This window comes from Phyllostomus discolor, chromosome 2 (assembly GCF_004126475.2).
Source record: "Phyllostomus discolor isolate MPI-MPIP mPhyDis1 chromosome 2, mPhyDis1.pri.v3, whole genome shotgun sequence".
In the NCBI taxonomy this organism is placed as follows: Eukaryota; Metazoa; Chordata; class Mammalia; order Chiroptera; family Phyllostomidae; genus Phyllostomus; species Phyllostomus discolor.
The window spans coordinates 120,764,037-120,773,747 of NC_040904.2; the positions used below are offsets into that span (position 1 = coordinate 120,764,037).

Here is a 9,711-nt window from a genome sequence, read left to right on the forward strand (position 1 = left end):
AAGTTTTAAAATTCAAACTTTAAATCTAACATTATGAAAAGTAGTCATTAATACTTTTTGGTGGTACAAAATAGAGGCAAAACTATACTTTTAATTTTCTTAGGTTTTTAATCTTCATAGGTATCATTATTTTTAATAAATAGAATTGTTTTTTTTTTTAATCTAAACTATGAAAAATAAAAAAATGGTATTGCAGACTAGAAAACTATAGAAATGTAATCAAGGATTAGGGGAATGTGATGGGAAGGATTTAAGCTACTGGTGGATTTTATCTGGGAGTGCACATTTCAGACTTTTTCTTAGGTAATTTCAAACAGAATCACTCAGAGTTCCTGGTGCTGCGTTGTAGATGCCAGTTCATCAGAAACATCAATGGTTAAAAATTAAGAATAACAAGATTTGTGACATTTGCGGCACTATTTCCTCACCTGTAACGGATATTGAAGTTACACAATGATGTATACTAATGTACTTGTTAAAAATAATTGTTTAAGGTAACTAAAACATCAAAAAATAGAGCTAACCTTTACATTTATTAAGACTGTTAGATGAGCCACAACCTAACAAATTATATTTAGGATAATATGTTGGGGGGAGGGAGCCTACTATTGTAGCTGTTTTTAAATTTTTTTTTTTTCAATAGATGTTCATATCTGTGCATAACCCCAAGTGGGAGGGTGAATGAGGAAAGCTGTGGATTGATTTCAAACTGCTGAGTAGAATTTCAAGGCCCAACAGCTTTAAAAGCAGTTTCCATGTGGGTAGAGATCTTTGCCAACAACATTCTTTCTCTAGGGTGAAATGTAGTGTGTTGTACAAGGAAGTGTGCTTAAAATATTTGTAATTGTTGTGTTCAGTCTGTTTCTACTAATTATTGTAAGTTTGTGTTATTTTTACCTTATAAAATCAACACTAATGTTTTTGTGAATATTAGCTTATGAAGGTGACATAGTTCTAAAATATGCTTTTCATTTTAATGTTTCTACAGGAGATAAAATATTTTTTAATGAAATACTACAGCAAGCCAAAGCATAGTCTATGATCTACTTTTATTAGGAGTAAAAATATTGTTTTATACTATAATTCAATGTAAAAATTACTTTTAGCACCGTCTATTTTATAATTTAGTCATTTGGATTCCCTCCCCTTTGTACTAGTTATGCATAAAATAATCCAAGTGTCAGAATCAGCCTTTTGAAGGTATATTTGATTTATAATTTTAGATTTGATAAAAGATATTTTTGTTTCCTAAGTGAATGAAACTATAAATATTTAATATTAAGTTTACTTTTATCATGCTTTGGTACTTTTAGCAATCAAGGTAACATTTCTCCTCTAAGCCAAAAATTTATCAAATATAAATATGGATAAATATTTAAAAATAGAAAAGTAAAGAATACTAATTTGTTTTCTTTATATTCAAAACTGGTTTAAGGGCCTTTCAAATTAAAGCTTGAATAAACTAAGGCTTGAATACTCATGCTTCTATTTGAATGTGAATTTTTAAAAATTTAGTTGTGATAATCTGGGAGTTTGATATAAATTGTCAATTTATGGCTTTAAGGGTATAATCAACTTTTTAAAGTCATTGAAAATATCTAATTATGAACATAAGATACTAATTTTTTTCACATTGTTTGGCAGGTTTAACAGAAGGTAGAGAGGTGAACTGAGTAGGTATTAAATGTCAGATTTAGAGAATCTTAGAGATTAGTAGTTTTACTAATGGTATATATAGTTTGATATTTTGTACTACAAAAAATTACTTTGTGGATTATATCTTTTTAGAAAAAAGTTATGACTAGGAATATAGTTCTTTTGGCATTCATTCATTTAGTAAAAGTTTATCGAGCACCCATTCTCTGCCAGAACTACAGACAAAATAAGCACAGACGAGAAAAGTTCAGTTTCTCCCCTTTTTACTAAATCAGTAGGAAGGGCAGCTAAGAAACCATAGCATGCACAATGGAACCTATTACACAGAAATGTGCAGGCTGTAATAGCCTGAAAGAGGATGAGACCACAGAGGCTGTACCATACTGACACATGTAGAGAAAATGGACCCTGGCTGGCGTAGCTCAGTGGATTGAGCGCAGGCTGGGAACCAAAGTGTCCCAGGTTCGATTCCCAGCCAGGGTACATGCCTGGGTTGCAGGCCATAACCCGCAGCAACTGCACATTGATGTTTCTCTCTCTCTCTCTCTCTCTCTCCCTTCCCTCTCTAAAAATAAATAAATAAAATCTTTAAAAAAAAGAATTAAATTACTTAATTCTAGCTGCCAAAAATAATAATAATAAAAAAAAGAAAATGGGTGACAAGTGGCGATGGTGACAGAGGGTGAGATGTTCGAGGAAGGGGAGCATTACATAGGTGGGGAGGGTAAATAATTGAAAAAAGTTATTAGTTATATATGGCTGGAGCTTGAAGGGATAGAGAGAGGTGGTGAGGCAGTGGCCCATAAGTAGAGATCAGACAGAGGACTAGAGTTCAGGTTTAGGAGATTGTTTTTACTCTGCTAAGGTATTTGGGCTTTATTTTGTAGCCAGTGAGAGACCACTGAAGGATTTTTGTTTTTAGCCAGTAGTGATTTGATCTTATTTTAATATTAGAAATATCTCACTAATGTCACATTCCTGAAGAATACCGCTATTTGTCTATTGCATGCATTATTGGCATTCATGAATGGCTTAAAATAACTTACATTTATTATCTCACAGTTTCTGTGGGTCAGGAGTCTAGGCATGGCTTTGCTTGGTTCTCTGCCTCAGGATCTTACCTGAAAGCTGTAATCAAGTCGTTGGCTAGGGCTGCACCCTCACTACAAGAGTTGAGTAAAGTAAAGGATCCATGTGTGAGCCATTGTGGTTGTTCGCCATAGATCCTTGCAGAATGTGGGACTAAGGGCCTCATTGTCTTGCCAGATGTTGGCCAAAGGCCACCCTAGTTCCTTGCAATGTGGTCTCTTCCATCAGGCAGCTCCTAACAAGGCAGGTTGCTTCTTCACAGCTAGAAAGGGAGATAGTCTTCCAGCAAGATGGACAGTATAGCCTTTATAGCAATCATGCACATATAATCACATATATGTCATCTCACTTTTGCCATGTTCTGTTGTTTAGAAGCAAGTCAGAGGTCACAGCCACTCTGAAGTGAAAAAACAACACAGAACAAGAAACTAAACATACTCAGATTTGCACTGGTTAAAAAACCCATCTTCTTGCCCAGAGTTAGCCAAACACAGTTTGAGGACATAGTCCCCAAGACCATCCTCACTTCTTACATCAACTGCAAGTTTGGGGGGGTTCTCAAAACCACCCACACTTTTGATAATTTGCTATAAGGACTCATAGAACTCACTGAAAGTCATTTTAGTTATGGTTTATTAGGGAAGAATATACATAAATATCAGCCAACTAGAGATACTTTAGGCAGAATCTGGGAGGGTTTCAAAGTGCAGAGCTTCCATTGTCTCTCATTGCATTACCCACCTGGCATTGATGTGACAACATACCTTGCCAACCAGAAAAGTGTTACCAAACCTTGCTGTTCAGTTATTTTAAAATTGGGGCTTTATTACATAGGCATAATTTATCAAGTGTCCACATGGTTGAACTCAGCATCCAGGTCGATACTGATACTGCATGACTCAAAGTCCCCATCCTAAGTCACGTGGTCTTGCTGTCTCTTTCTGGTATGTCCACCCCAACCCGAAGACTATCATTGTGTGACTGGTTCTGCCCTAAGATCTTGGTGAGATGACTCCAGTTCTGAAGAAAGATATTTGTTACCTCTCTTTGGGGTAAACTTCTTTACTGTACAGTTCCCAGAAGAAAATATGTTTGACATTTACATTGTTTTCTACTCTACAAAGAACTATTATATCCTAGTAGAAAGCTATTTGGCTTTCACTGCACAGTAATAAAAGATGAAAGTTGTCTAAGGCTCAAGAGCAGGCGTTTATCCAAAATTGAGTGAGTTTTCTCTGTGGAGTTCTTTTTGGTGACCCTACTGCATTATTCTTTGTACCTTTGTAGAATTTTGTATTCTTGAAGGTGTCCCATCGTGCTGTACATTCTACCTCCTTAATTATCTCTCAGCAGCAGGCAACCAAAAATGTGTTGAATAGAAGAAGGTGTTTGTTTTTTTTTTCTAATTGTTGTTCAAGTACAGTTGTCCCCATTTCCCTCTACCCATTACTCTCCCCTGCCCTACCCACCATCCTCCTTGTACCCCTTCCTCTGCCATTGTCTTTGCCCATGGGTCCTTTATATATGTTCCTTCACCCTTCCCCTTCCTTCCTCTGTTATCGGCCCCCTCCGCTCTGGTCAGGAAAGAAACGTTTTCCAGGAGAATTTTTAGTTTTATTTTTTTTTTTTGGAGGAGAAGGATGCTTAGTTTTACTGACAAAGAACAAGTAACTAATAAGTAGACTGAGTTTCAAAAAACTACAAATGAGAAGAGTCTTTTCTTTATTTTCTTTATCCTCTAACTTTACTGGAAGTTTAACTTAGGAGTCAGAACATGTAAGCATTAGTTCTGGCTTTATTTTCTTTATCTGTTAGACTAGAATCCAGTTCCTGTAGTTTCTTAACCTCAGCACCATTAAATTTTGGACTGGATATTTTTTTTGATAGGGACTGTTACGTGCACTATAGGACATTTCAGCAGCATCCTGCTCTCTGCTCACTAGAGGCTAGTAACCCACTTTCTACCCACCCTCACAGTGACAACCAAAATTTGTCTCAAGACATCGATTGCCAAATGTCCCCTGAGGGTAAAATCATTCCCATTGGGAACCACTGAGTTGCCAGATATTTATAGATTCCTTTAAATACAATATTCTAGGATTTTGTGGAAAGTCTATGGTTTGAATCTCCATCTCAAATCTCATGCTCTTGCCTGAAGACCTGTCATTTTGTCAAATGAAATACAAATGAGAACTGAGAACTTCTCAAACTAAAGGGTAATGTTTAAAGGGAGGGGTATTATGATTCAATATAAGGGGGGGTTTGTGTTAAAAATGTAACATATTTGTGAGTTCAGTTTTACTGAATAGTGTATAAATCTTCATTTAGTTAATTTGTAACATATTTAGGTTGTAATGACAGACATGTTCATGATTCTGTGATCTTTACTTGCTAGGAATAGTTATATTTATTTAAGCAACTGGAATATAAGAAATTTTGGATTTCTAGCCACTGTGATTTAATTTTGTGTCCAGCTGCTATTATACTTTATTTCTAAGATTTAGGAAAAAAATGGATTTGGAATCAGGAAACCAGGGTTTTAATTCTAGCCATCCTTGGGGTCATATTCTCTGCAACAGTAAAAGTATACAGAACAAACAAGGTTTCTTTCTTTTGTTCTTGTGGAGTTGTTAAGTGTTTCACATGATACATACACATCTGCATTCTAGTTTAGTGGTTCCAGTTTGAGGAATAATGGCAAATGTGGAGTGTTTCAAGTAATATTTAACTAAACTAAAAATTCTTAACTATTGTCAACAAATGTATGAAATAGTATTTATTTTTATTTTCTTTCTATAAACTAAATGTATATTATACTTTTATGTTTATTAATTAAGCTTGGGTTCATGGTGTGATATGCATTTATTTGTTAGTGGTCACATGGTTCAGCCTAATAGCTAATATAACTAATACTTTGAAATGTAATGAAAAAATAGATGAATTTTCATCTTTTTATTTCCTGTTATAACTATCAAATCACTGGTTGTATCAGTAGCTCTGGTAGATGCCTGCAGTTTTGATGTACTAGTTGAAGAAATACTTTATTCTTCACTTTCTCCTAGGGAAAGCATTAGGGTTGTTTTGTTCTGTTTTTAATGAGAAATACTTGGGGAGGATTCTTTAGAGCATTTTCAAGTAACAAAGATAGTTGTTAACTTGTATTCTCTTTGGGCCCTATAGCTAGAGGGCCTTTGGAAGGAGGAGCCAGAGCAGAGTTGACTTCTTCCTAATATACTGGAGGATTTGACCTTATACTGTGGCCAGAGTGCCATTTAAGGGGTTGGAAGAAACCATCCTCTGCCCCCTGGCAGGCCTTTGAGCTGAACTATCAGATAGTGACTTGGACTATGTTTGTTGTCCATGTGTGATTTAAGCGCCCTCCTCTCTCTCCCTAATGAAACCTTTAGTGAAGTCTCTCTTGTTCACTGATCTTTTGTATGAGTAGAATCTTGGAAGAAATCCCAAAGACTGTTGATTCTGTTTTGGGGTCTCTGAGAGGGCACTGAGGTGTGTGCAACACAGCTGACATTTGGGGAGTGTATAAATTCAACAGGTTGCTGGGTTGAACATGCTGAAATGGTTCCTGCTTGTTGGATACCTGTGACTATCATAGGCTTGTTAAATCCCTTGTTAATGTACACTGTTTCTCTTTATCCTCTAACAGCTCTGTGAGAACCTCCTTCCTTATGGAAATGGGGAGGGGGAAGCTTCCAGAAGTAAATGAACTTACTGAAAGTTACCTAGCTTAATTAGAAGTATGAAGTCAGGCTTCTATTCAGGCACATCTGATTTCAAATTCCTTATTCTGAGTTGCTAAATTGTGTAACTGTGTTCTTAGATAAGGCTGTTCTTTGAGGATTAAAATGTATTTTCTTTTATCAGTTTAGGAGGAGATAAAAAATAGAAGGTCCAAAATTCTGAAAATTGTAAGGTTTTATTTTTATTTTTAACTGTGAAGAGGTGAAATAAGTGATTACCACATTTCTATATTACTCTTGCTCTGGGAGCATGCTTTCTCTACCCTTACCATTCAGTTCCTACTCACACATTTGTGAAGCCTTCAACTACTTCACCATATCCTGGCCAGAAGTAAAACTAGGATATCTGTAATCACAGAACTTTGCATAGTTTCTGCCACTTAAACATTTTATTTCTTTCTTCCATGTGTTAGAGTGAATTGTTTTGTCTTCTTCCTTAAATTTTTTAATAACAGCTTTATTGAGATATTTCATATCTCATACAAGTCACCTTTTTAATATATACAGACTTGTACTTTAATATTTTCAGGCTTGTACAACCATCATCACAATAAACTTTATAATATTTTTATCATCCCCGAAAGGAACCTTCTGTTGGTGGCAAGAACAACACCACGTATTAGATGGGTGGGTCCAGACCAGACCTTGGTTCAGCAACCTGGGCACTTGAGTTTTGACTAGGAAAGAATTCAGAGCGAAGACTTACACTATAAGAAAAAAAGTTATTGAGAAAGTCACAGAGGTAGAAGTGGGTGGTGGAAGAAATGGGCTCAGGAGATAAGTTACAGAGGCAAAAGAAGGGCCTTTGGAACTTAGGAGAAAGGAAGGTAAAGCACTTTCAAGGAAGAGAAGGGGGAGGAGGAAAAGAAGGGGGAGGAGAAAGGCTCGGTCCTGCTCCCAGAAGGGAGAACCCCACTGGATTCTCCATCCTAAGGGCTTTTAAGGGTGGAAATTTTAGGAGAGGTTCCAGGGAAGGATTTCAATAGAATATTTATCAATTTCCAGGTGTGTCCTTTTAGCGTCATTGTTTCTACTGATTGGTCAGGGCAGGGAGGGAAGGAGGATGAGGGGGGTCATTAGTCAGTGCAGCTCATCTGCAGGCAGCCATTGCCAAATTTGTCTGGTTTTGTTGCTTTTCTGGGGCTGGAGGTGAAACACAACTGAGGCCTACCAATATCTTTATGTAGGAAAGTTCAAGTGACCTAAACCACATGACTAATCATATGAAAGATCAGGATAGTCCAAACCAACAACCTGTGTGTGATATGCTAGGGGAAGAAAGGTTACTCTGGGAACAAGGTCCTCGTTTTTCTCAGTTTTGCCTGTTGCTAGGCACCTGGCAGAAAGACCTGGGTCTTTCTGCTCTGGTGACCTTCTGTACCTGGTCCATCATCCTTGTTCTGCTGTTTAACTGCTTACTGCACTTCTACGCATTGTCAGTACTCCACACTTCTCTTCCATTTCCCTTCTCTCTAGCCCTAGGCAGCCAGTAATCTATCTGTTTCTGTAGATTTGCATGTTCTGGACATTTCATGTAAAAGGAATGATATAATATGGGGTCTGCTCTGATTGACTTTTCACTAGTGTAATATTTTCCTGGTTCATTCATGTTGCAGTATGTATCATTACTTCATTGCTTCTTTTGGCTGAATAATATTTTCCTTGTGTGGAAATACCACAGGTTGCTTATCAGTTTATCAGCTGATAGATATCTGGGTGCTTTAAGGCTGTTAATGGGTAATACTGTTATGAAAATGTTTTTCTGTGAACATATGTGAGTGTTTCTCTTGGGTATACTTCTAGGAGTGGAACTGTTATGTCATAGGTAAGTTACTTTTTGAAGAACTGCCTGACTGCTTTCTAAAACAGCTGCACCAGCTAATATCCCAACCAGTGGAGCATGAGGGTTCAACTTTTGTACCTCCTTGCTAAGACTTGGTATTTTTTTTTTAAGGATTTTATTTATTTACTTTTAGAGAGAGGGGGAGGGGGAAAGGAAGAGAGGGGGCGAAACATCAATGTGTTGCCTCTCACACATCCCCTACTGGGGACCTGGTCCACGACCCAGGCATGTGTCCTGACTGGGAATCAAACTGGCAACCTTTTGGTTTGCAGGTCGGCACTCAATCCACTGAGCCACACCAGCCAGGGCAAGACTTGGTGTTTTTTAATGGTTCATTTTTAATGTATTTTTCCCACTACTCTTTATCTCCCCATCCCCTCTTCTACCTCCACCCCCCCGACAGTCACCACACATTGTTGTCTGTCTGTGAGTTCTTTTTTTTTTTTTGCTCCAACTCTCCACTCCCAATCTCCCCAAGAACTGTCAGCCTGCAACTGTTAGTGTGAAAGGGTATCTCAATGTGGCTTTGATTTACATTTCTGTGATAGCTTCCTAGTAACTTATAAATTGTTCTAGGTAAGATATATAATATATTTCTTCCTTCCTGAAACACCCGCAGTGTTTTCCACTTATTAGCTCCTAATACAAATTTAAATGTATAGTCCTATTTTAAAATTTTCATTAAAGGGGTAGGTGGTCCTAAAACTTTTTTTTACCACTGTTGAAAGTGGGCTTTACCCACATCACTAGAATTTTGCTCTCACCTTTTATCCTCACAACCTGTATCTTACAGTGTCACAGGCGCATATAGATGCCCCATTTCTTGACCTCTAATTGTTAAGCCCTACACCCCAAATGACTTGATGAATATTAATTGAATGAAAGAATGGAATATTGTCTGTGTTCAGTTTGGATTGTTCAGCTTGTCCCTAGAGACATGGCTACTGTTTCTGTTAAATGCTAATAACTTAAAGATATAAAGAACATTACAGGATTCATTTTAAACTGTCTCATTTCCAAAAAAAATAAAGACTTGCCACTTGAAAACTGCTTCTAAAACATAGCTTTTTGCTTCCGGCAAAGGTGGAGGCATAGTTAGATACACTTTGCATCCTCACACAACCAAAAGAAGGACAACAACAAATTTAAAAACAAAAAACATCCAGAACTGCAAGAAAATTGAACTGTATGATAGTCCGACAACTAAGAAGTTAAAGAAGAAACATTCATTCAGACTGATAGGAGGGGCAGAGATGGGCAGCCAGGTATGGAGAGGATATGCAGCAAGGAAATAGCTGGAGGAGTGGGTGGGCAAGGCAGTGACTGGTGGACCAGGCGGTCCTTCATTTGTGTGCAGATGAACCA

General features: G+C 37.2%; 1 protein-coding gene across 2 annotated transcripts in view; it reads left to right on the top strand.

Annotated features, from left to right (window-relative positions):
- The window catches only part of LOC114512850 (centromere protein P), a 284,496-nt gene that overhangs the window by 77,475 nt on the left and 197,310 nt on the right, over positions 1 to 9,711 (top strand). The window lies entirely within an intron of this gene.